The sequence below is a fragment of the Etheostoma cragini genome, chromosome 6, assembly GCF_013103735.1.
Source record: "Etheostoma cragini isolate CJK2018 chromosome 6, CSU_Ecrag_1.0, whole genome shotgun sequence".
NCBI lineage: Eukaryota > Metazoa > Chordata > Actinopteri > Perciformes > Percidae > Etheostoma > Etheostoma cragini.
In genome coordinates this window covers 19,265,281-19,275,378 of record NC_048412.1, presented here as the reverse complement: position 1 = coordinate 19,275,378, position 10,098 = coordinate 19,265,281, and the positions used below count along the sequence as shown (strand labels likewise).

The window sequence follows — 10,098 nt, the reverse complement described above, 5'->3', positions numbered from 1 at the left end:
CCCCCCCCCCACTTCCTCCCAACAGGCTTCAATTCCTCTGGACTGCTCAGTCCCTCAGCCAACAAACTATCCACATCTCTAGTTCTCATGTAGGAGAAAGATGACTGCCCCCGCTGTACTGCACACAAACTGAAGCCCACTGTTAACTCGTCCCTCAGGCCACCTACGCCTCTATGCAAGCATTAAGGGCATGCACAACAAGCTGGTGACAGAAACATATGCATATCTTGCTGCCATTCAAAAACTAACAGACGCAGAAAGCTGAACATTTGCTTTTTCTGAGCAGGACTTTTGTTCTTGATTCTTGCACCATCTTGTTCACAGAGAATAGGAGATTAATTTACCAAACTACACGATTGATTCACTTTCAGTGTTTTCTTCTGGCTCGTGAAAAATACAAAATGGGCATTCAGCTAAAGTCCAAACCTTCTGTCGGCTTCTTCATAAAGTTTTTAAATGTTTTCTGTACCAACACAGCTCCTCCTCTCCACCCTGTAGTGATGTTGGGTTTGGTTCTGGTGACTGGTTAGTTCCCTAAAGGATGAACCACCTCCTTTATGGCCAGAGGTGAATGAAACCAGAGCGGATGGTCTTACCAGAGGTCACCTGAGGTGCTGTAACGTTACAAGGGAAATGGTGGATGAGATGACCACTACTTGGATGTGTGGAGGTCTAAACATTAAAGATTGACATGCCAAGACAGCTTGGCATGTCAAGAACAAATGCTATTGTTTGACTTGTGAGGTTTGTGTGTGTTGTGTGAATGACATGCAGTGTGAAGAATGAGTTCAACAGACTGCAAAGAAAGGCATGGCTGGTGACAACTTAGTTAGTGGCCATCAGACTGTGTAAAGAGTGTCAATGATGAAGGGCAGGATGGAAGTAATGCAAGTCTATTTTGAAGATAAACGTGTGAAAGCAATAGTTCTGGGACAAATCAGGACTCTGCATAATATTTTGCTCGGCTGCCAAGGACCCACATTTAGCAAGTCGTGGAACAGTTTGAACGGTGTCTAGACCAAGGGTTAGACTACACTGTCAGAGAATTTCAGCTACGCGTTCCGTAACGTCCACAATGTATCTGCCACGCAAACGTGCAGAGACCATAGACTGTTAAAACCAGAGACCCAGGGCGCAACTATACACCTCATATACGCTTCCCAGCAGTCTGTGGCCAGCGTCCAGAGCTGCCGTGCCCGCCTCACACCGAGACTTATAGACGCCAAGCCACAGACAGAGACGGACAGACAGCTGGGAATACCCACTGCAATATTATTATAGCCGCTTAGTGTGCAGTTAAAACGCGCAGAGAAGAAACGCGCGAAGGGTTTAAAGGAGTTTGTCAGGACTTACCTAAAGGACACGCAGAAGTTTATTGACAGCAGTCCAAAGTTTGAGACGAAGACTTGTGTAAGACGAAGTAAAGCTGTTTTGTCCTGAACAACACGCGTCCGCTGAATAATCCAAACGCTGCTGTGGAGCAGTTGTTGCGCTCAGTGAACGAGCTCTGTCAAAACTCGGAAAACAACTAATTATCCGGACAATGCTGAACGCACAGGCTGATGTTAAACCTCTAACCTGGCTTACACCAGACACACTTAAGGTAGGTCTATTTTTTTTTAACTTGTCGACAGTGAGGGATAATATAAAAAAGAGAGCGAGAAACCGTCCGGGGTCGTTGCGCCTCGGCCCCTCTCTCTGAATATGAGCCCCTTCAGCTCCAACCTCAGTCCGGGCTTCGCAGCCGGGCCAGCAGGCGCCACCAGGTGCTCATTTACATAACTGCACCGGCTGTGTCCAATCACGGCTCCGAGCAAGGTGTCTGATTGAATATTCCAACAGGAAAAACATCCAATCAGAGCTCCCTGTGGGCGGGAGTTGTGACCTTAACAAAAGTGTTAAATGAAATTCAACGTGAAGCATTTGGGGGCGATGGGAGTTTCTTTGTTACAGCAACACTGAGATTTGGGGAATATGGCATATGATAGCCTACAGCAGCCCGCAGAGTGTTTCACCTTGTTAACCCTTTGCATGTAAGAACATTTGGCTCTGATGTTTTCCAACAGATTCTTTAATATTATAAACTTGTAAACTCAGTTGGATTATTATGTCTCTGGCATTTAATGTGGACCCTCAACATTCTGCCTTGGTATTTAGCTCTAAAGGAAACTTTATTACAGAGTATCGGTGGTGTAACTGTATACCATTACTTCCCCTGGGCTGTAATGACTTGGATTGAAGGGTTTGCATGTAAAAAACACAGAAATGGAGCTGGAACCAGAAGAGGCAAAGCAGTAGTGATATGGGAATTCATGTTTTAAAAGAGCCACATGTGTGTATGTTTATGCTGAATTACATCAAAAGTTTCACCAGTCAGAAAGCGTGTGTGTGCACAGGCTGTGCAGGAGTTACAGTACGTGTTGGTACTTGTCCGACTGAGAGGAGGGAAACTTTAGCTGGTGCTCAATCAGCAGCGAGGGACAATAAAGGTCATTTAACACACACTGAGCTCCACCTTGGATAAACAGGCAAGAGGAACACTCTCTCTGCTGCCTAATACATGTTGTTTGCAAACTGTGTAATGTTTGTGTGTGTGCACGTGTGTGTGAGTTTCAACTTGTAAATGTGCACATTATCTCAGGAATCCTTTAAAATAAGCCGGTTTTGCCAAAGAATCAATTCTTTTTGACTAAAATGAAGTCAGCAAAGTGCCATGCAGTGCTGGAAAGTAACAGAGGACATTTAAGTATTTAAAGTACATTTTAGTGGAACATTTTTTGTACATTTAACTAACACACTAAACAGCAGCTATTCTGTATGACAAGTAGGCCTACTTTTACTTTTGATACATTAAGTACATTTCTTGCTAACACTCCAATACTGTAACTTAAAAGTAATTTTTGAATGCAGGGATGGGTGGGAATCGAACATGGGCCGCTGTGGCAAGGACTGCACCTTAGTACATAAGGCGATGCTCAACCCTGGTGCTACTTCTTTTACTTAAGTACATAATCTGAATACATCTTCCACTACATGATGCCATGGATTGGAGATTATAGGATATTAAAAGTTAGTAATTTCCTCCAAAACTAAATTGAGTGTGTGTTCATGCTTGTTTCTAATGTGTGTTTTAATCATACATTAATTATTATCGTAAACATGAAGGGGGGGGTGGGGACGAATCCCCATCTTCACCCCTTCATTCCCCCTCCCTCCCTTCCTCTCAGTGTCTTTTGTGTTTATAAAGACTTCAGCTGGACTTTCATCTGGCCTGGCCTCATTCTCTCTACATATCATTAACATTCTCTCACCACTTTTCAATTCAGAGCCGAACCCAACCACAGCACACCTGTACCTCTTTTTGTGTTTAATGGTTAAGCTTCCCTTTTTCCACCCCATACAAAAAAACATAAACCTAATCTTGCGAGCAGTCTGTTTTTGTCTCTGTTATGACACAATGTGATCGTGATTTATTAATTTTTTCTGGATCTCATACAGGCACAGCTTTTTTTCTAAACCTTGTTTTCCAATAAAGCTAAACAAATAGAAGAAAGAGTTTAAGATGAAAATTAAAGGGCTGATAAAGAAATCATTTTGGATATTACAGAGTCATTATTTGTGACGCTCACTGATTCCAAGAAATTATCTTCATGATGAGTGCAGTAATTCTCAGCCTTTGTTCTCTCTCTCTGTCTCTCTCTCTCTCTCTCTCACTCTCTCTCTCCAGAGCCTTTCCCTTCTCTTTTCAGCCTTTTCTGTTGTGCACATTGTCCAACTGGCACTGCTTTGTTCGTTGTCCGGGCAACAGCAAATCCCCTGGCAGAAATTGGGACCTTTTTCACTATTATTTGCTCTCCACCCGGCACCTCCTTGCTCGTATTTTTTGTGTATCTCACTTTCTTTTTGCCCTTATCTTTTTTTATATTCCTTTTCTTCAAAAAATATGCTCAGTTCCTCCGTAGAGTTTTAGTTTGTTGTCACTAAAATGCCTTTTCTCCCTCCTCCCTCTCTACCCATTCTCACTTTGAGTGAAAACCAGTGTAGCATAAAAAGCAGGTCTGATCCTGTGAGGAATTCACTGAGAGAGAGAGAGAGAGAGAGAGAGAGTATGAGAGAGAGAGAGAGAGAGAGAGAGAGAGAGAGAGAGGGAGAGAGAGAGAGAGAGAGAGAGAGAGAGAGAAAGTTGTATAGCACTTTTGAGTCAGCATGGATAAGAAAGCACTCGGTGCTATGGGTAAGGAAAGATAAAAAGAACGAAAAAGAATGAGTTGCCTGAAACATCAATAGCCTGTCAAAAAGAATAAAGGTTTTTCAACAGAGAAAAACGTGTTTAAAGTGGAAAGAAAGTCTTTACTTCACTAAAAAAGTTACTGCATTCAGCATAAAATTACCATTTTCATCCAAAGTTGCTATTGAGAAGGGACGACAGATGATCGATTGCCTGTCATTTTGAATACGTAGCCGGAATTTATCACCTCTCCTCCATCACTACGGTCAAAAAACACATCTGAAAACATCTGAATTAGAAATGGAAGTGTTTAACTCAAACAACAGCAAACACACACCCACACACGCACACACACACATGCGCACAAACATACATGTGCGCGCGCACACACACACACACACACACACACACACACACATACAGAGCCTGTCCACCCCCTGTCATGGTCTGACAGCTGTGCAGGGCTGCAGGGTTCAGACATCACAGATCAGTTGCAGAATGCGAAGCTTGCAGTATGTTGGGAACCGGCGTAAAACCACATACCAATCATACTACCCCCTGAAATTTCTCCACCAGTGTCCTTTTCACTGGGAATATCTAAAACCAATAAATGTCTCCAAGATTTTGAATAGTCAACATACCGCCAAAAAGCCCCGCAGGTAAAAAAAAAGCATAAAATACCCTCTTTTTTCACAATCATGTGTGACTAGAGGTCCAGGTTTGATTTAAACAAACATGCATGGATGTGTGAGAGTGTGTAAATGTACAACTCTCCCCACCTTTTGACTTTTCTGTGCTCTGTCAGTATCTGTGTCCCAGGCCGGCGCAGGTTGTATTTGATTGGACCCTGGAGAGGATCTGTGAGCGGTGGAGGTGTCAAGGGTCACGGGGTCAGCGTCTGCCTCAGGGAAAAGTTCCTGGGTGGGGGTCAGGGTGGGCGTCACATCCCCGTAGCTCTCTTTTAGGTGTTCGGTGAGGAAACAGTCATGTCAGCTCCTCTCACTTTCCTCAGAGCTCTCTGACTTCACTGTTGACTCTGTTTGTACTCTGTTATTTTTCTATTTTTGGATTCACGATTGTTGGTATATTTTCTCAACAAGATAGCTCTGTCGGGCTTTTCTTAGGCACAGTGATAGTTTAAGCTAAAAGTCTGGGGATTTGTCATCTGGGAACCATGATGTTGTTTGTTTGTACAAACCTTTGTGTCAATCCATCCAAAAGTTATGGGGACACTTCAGTCTGGACGAAAGAACCCACTTTTAAATTGACTCTACCAATTAAACTTTCTCTTCTGTCTATTTTTACTGTTTATAATGATCTTGTAAAGGAAATAACTATATTTTCAATTTGACATCAAACAGTGCTTATAGACACAGGAAAGTACTTTTAACCTTAACAGATTCATTTTACTGACTGACTCAGAGCAGAATCTCTCATAGTTACCGCCTGGATAAATCTGACCCTGCATCGAGTGTCCTTGTGATCATGCAGCTGGATGTGTGTGAAGTGTGATGAGCTCAGTGTGGTCAGGGGAATGTGGGGGGAGAGAGAGAGGGTGAGGTGGGAGGTAGGGAAGCTGAGGGGAGGTGGGACTGGGTGTTGGTGTGAGAGTGGGGGTCTGGGGGTTTTGAGATGACCCCTCACACAGTCAGGAGTCCCTGGAGACCCTCTCAGCTGTAGCAGTGTCTCCTCTTCCTGGTGGCTGGAGGTGGATGTGGAGGAGGAGGGAGGGGGGATGTAGACACTTTTTGGGTGTCAGGTTTCTCCCCCCCCCCCCTTTAGGAATCCCCTCTGTACACATGAACACACACATCTGACAGTGTGGAGGACTACAGCTTGTGCTATGGCATTTGGGAGATCTACAACTGCTGCCCTCTGTTCAAAATGTACCCCCTCTGGGATTTTACTTCCCTTTTCCTCTCCTCTCCTCTCCTCTCCTCTCCTCTCCTCTCCTCTCCTCTCCTCTCCTCTCCTCTCCTCTCCTCTCCTCTCCTCTCCTCTCCTCTCCTCTCTTCTCCTCTCCTCTCCTCTTCTCTCCGATTGAGGGTGGAACAATCCTACTACCAGATGATGGACAATTTGCTGGTTTTCAGTTCTTTGTGGGCTATAAGGGGAGTCAGAAGGAGAGTTGGTGGTCAGTTTTTGATTGGGGAAAACACAAAGTTTGTATTGATAGTATTTGGTTTCAAAATTTTGTTTAGTTTGTTTTCTTAGTCTTGTTGTATGTATTTTGATTTTCTGTGATTAGAAAGCTTACCTGAAAATGGTAAATAAATAAAGGGACTTTGAAAACCAAAACCTCTCCTCTCCGAGCCAGTCCTTGAATGAATGGTCTCCCTTTCTTCTCCAATCTCTCTGTATTGCTAACAATAGAGCTCTGGGAAGCATTCACTATAACCACCAGCGGATGTACTGTCTGATCTTCTTTGTCTGTCCCTCCACCCTATACTGTCTACTATACTATACCAATTACACGTCTAGCCTCTACACACCCCCGGTCTTTAGCTCAAACAACATCGTCTAACTTAACTGATTGCTGCCTCAAACAGTCATGGCATGTCCCCAGTGTGTGTGTGTGTGTGTGTGTGTGTGTGTGTGTGTGCGTGTGTGTGTGTGTTTGTGTGTATAAAGACATAATTATAGCTGTCCTTCACTTATTAGGGCCCGAGCGCAAACAGCGCCGAAGGCCCTATTGAAACTGCAGGAATTATTATTTATTTCTTCCTCCGGCAAATTAATCACCTTTTTGAGTGGGTTAACATACTCAAAAACTCACCAAACTCTTTACATATATATATAAATATATTTCAAGGGTTTTGGGAATAGGTGAACAAAAATGGCTCACTAGCGCCCCCTACAAAATTAAAACAATTGTGTCCCTGCAGACTAATGAAACGTACACATATGACGCATGTTAAGAAGTAAAAAAAGCTCATTGGAGCCATACCCTAAACCCAACAGGAAGTCCACCATTTTGAATGGAAAGTTCGACATTTTGGTTATTTTGGCCATTTCCACATGTCATACTTTAACAAAATGCTCCTAGAGATTTCATCCAATCACCTACAAATTTGGTCTGTGCCATCTTAAGACCTTAAAGATGAAAAGTTATTGTCAAACGGTGTGGCGGCCATTTTAAGCATTCATTGATGAACAAAGAAGTTGTTGAAACTTTAGTGTACATTGTCAAATTGGGCCAAAATTTCTCATGCTTGACAAGAGTCCAGGCCTTGGGACATTTTTGGGCTAATATTGACTTCTGATCATAGTCCCCCATAGTGCCCCATTCTGGCAACAGGAAATCAGCCTTATATGTCAAACATAATCCAATTTACATGAAACTTATTTGTTGTCTACATGTGATATTGAGACACCCACTTTACTTTAGCCACACCCATTTACTCAGACCACACCCCTTTACTAATTATTGCTGATGGTTTGGCCCACCCTATGCTTAACATTGAAACCGTTTGAAGTAGACCCTTGTGTGAGGTATCATTGAACTCAGCAGAGAGTTTCCTTTTCATTGGAGACAATTTGTAGTGTCTGAGTGCATGGCCAGTAACCCCAACGTGCAAGAAGGCGTGAGGGCCCGTCCAATGGTGCTTGCAGCTTTAATTTGAGGCAGAGTGTTGCTGGCTCTGTCTAGGAAGAGTGAATGTTGTAGCGGTTTAGAAGCAGCTGAGGACAGGGTGAGTAAATGAGGAAGGTGGTGGAAGAGATGGGGGGGGGGGGGGGGGGGGGGGGGGGGGGGGGGGGGGGGGGGGGGGGGGGGGGGGCTTAGAGGGAGTGCAAATGAGTGCCATTGCAATCCAGTGAGAGGTAGTGCTAAAAATACCTACTGACACATGGGCTCCAACTCACAAAGTCACAGACAAACACAAAAGCCAGTGACCAAAGAGGTGTCATTCATGCACCACCATGCAGAGAAACACATATTCATTATAAAACATACACAACACATAAGTGTGACAATAAAAAAATGTATCAAGACCACACTAATACAAATATAACTGAAGTATTTAATACTAAAGCCCTCTGAGTTTGCATTGACAGTGCTTTGTGTTTTGGAGAGCTCTATGTCAAACAGAGAACAGGCACTTCCTCACTCAAACCCAGCTGCCATATTGTGACCCTCTGCAGAAGGAATACAGCAAAGCTGCTCTGTACACATTGTGTTGAATGCTCACTGTGGCAAATATTGTTTCTGAGTTTCCCTCATGATAAAATGCTGCCAGGATGGCTTGCTGAGCGACAATCACTGTTACTGTACTCAGCTTTGTGCCTTGGCTTCACAGGCATACAGTAACATACGTTGTTACTTTCCTCCATTGCAGATGATGTGAGAAGATGAGAAGAAGACAAAGAGGACATCCAATCTTCCGGGCTGAGGCCTTGCAACCTTCTGAAGCACCGCTGGAGCACATGGCGCTGACTGTAGGGACTAGTGCCCAAGTTGTAAATCTGTGTGTGTGTGTGTTTGTGTGAATAAAACTGATCAGGGTTGTACTATCATGTGACACTATTAACACCACAAATGGGAAGCCTGTGCACAAGCAGCTTGGTGCACCTGCCTATTAACTGCAGCAGAAACTCCTACTAATGCTGGCTTTGACAGCCCTCTAGTGACCACAGAGGTACACCTGCCAGCTGAGATGTAGAACTATAACTTACTCTAATGAGACTTATTGCAGTTTAGTTGTTTTTATTAGGCCAACTGGGACATTTGATTTTAGTTTTTGTCTTTGAAGGATGAGGGATCACACTATTCTTGTTCTCCCTCATCCTGATTGCTTTTTACAAATTCCCACTCTCTCTATATCTCACCTGCATGTGTGTGTGTGTGTGTGTGTGTGTGTGTGTGTGTGTGTGTGTGTGTGTGTGTGTGTGTGTGTGTGTGCGTGCATGCATGTGTGTATCTGCAGGGCCCAGGGGACCGTATGATCCCAGACTAATGATTTTTTCTGCTCTGCTTAAGCTCAGGCTCTCCTATGAAACCAATTAATTCTCCCTGGTCTCACTCACATGTTAGCCGGGGTGCCATAGGGAGCAGGAATGGGACAAATAAAAGAGAGGGGGAAGAGGGCAAGGGTCCCCACAACAACCTGATTGCGTCATGAGAAATCTTTCCAAGAGGAAAAAAAGGAAAAGATCATATTCAAACCACATGGGCATTTTAGGCGTGACCAGTGCTGGCAGCAAAGACATTTAACACAGCAGGATTTAATTAACAGTTTTGAAATTTATGGTGTCGTGCTCCAGTAAATCTGTGGCCTTTGTCTGGCTGTAATTACTGCCATACAGGTTTGAGGGCCACAACATAGTTAGAGCTCTAGCTGGGGAAATTAAGCAGTTCATGGTTCTGGCTGCGAATTGAAAACAATTCCAGATGATTCCTCTCTTCCCTCCTCTAAGTTTATCTAGTCAGCCAATAGCATCCATGAGTACCATACAACTTGGCACTGAATATGAATTATGCAAAGTTAGGGGATTTTCACTTCTGCTACTTTCAGTCTGACAAGAGGCGTAAAGAAGAGTGTAAGTAATTTGACAAACACTGTCAATGCAGTTATCCCATTATGATTGATGAGACATAAAGCTCAAGGGTATGTTTCACATTTCTGATGCACGACTATGGAAATTGTTTTATTACAAGCTGGGAGGAGTGATAATTTATTCCTTATGCCTTACAGTTAATAAAAGCAGTGGCGCAGTGGACGACGCTTGGAGGTATATTTTATTGTTTGAGCCATATCTTCCATGCACATCGGGTTTCATGAAATGTAGTCATGTAGGACCATAGACCGTATATATATTGATGGACAGAGCATCCGGTTCGGAAAAGTGCAACCACTGCGGAAGTAACTTAA

General features: G+C 43.7%; 1 protein-coding gene across 5 annotated transcripts in view; it reads right to left on the bottom strand.

Moving 5' to 3' along the window:
• The window catches only part of ddr1 (discoidin domain receptor tyrosine kinase 1), a 38,195-nt gene extending 36,452 nt beyond the window's left edge, over window positions 1-1,743 (bottom strand). For 3 of the 5 annotated variants that reach the window (XM_034874125.1, XM_034874126.1, XM_034874129.1), the window contains exon 1: window positions 1,354-1,743. The gene's annotated coding sequence lies outside the window, so the exon portion shown is untranslated. The remainder of the gene's footprint in view (window positions 1-1,353) is intronic. The other 2 variants (XM_034874127.1, XM_034874128.1) reach the window with 1 other exon arrangement.
• Window positions 1,744-10,098: the final 8,355 nt, after the last annotated feature.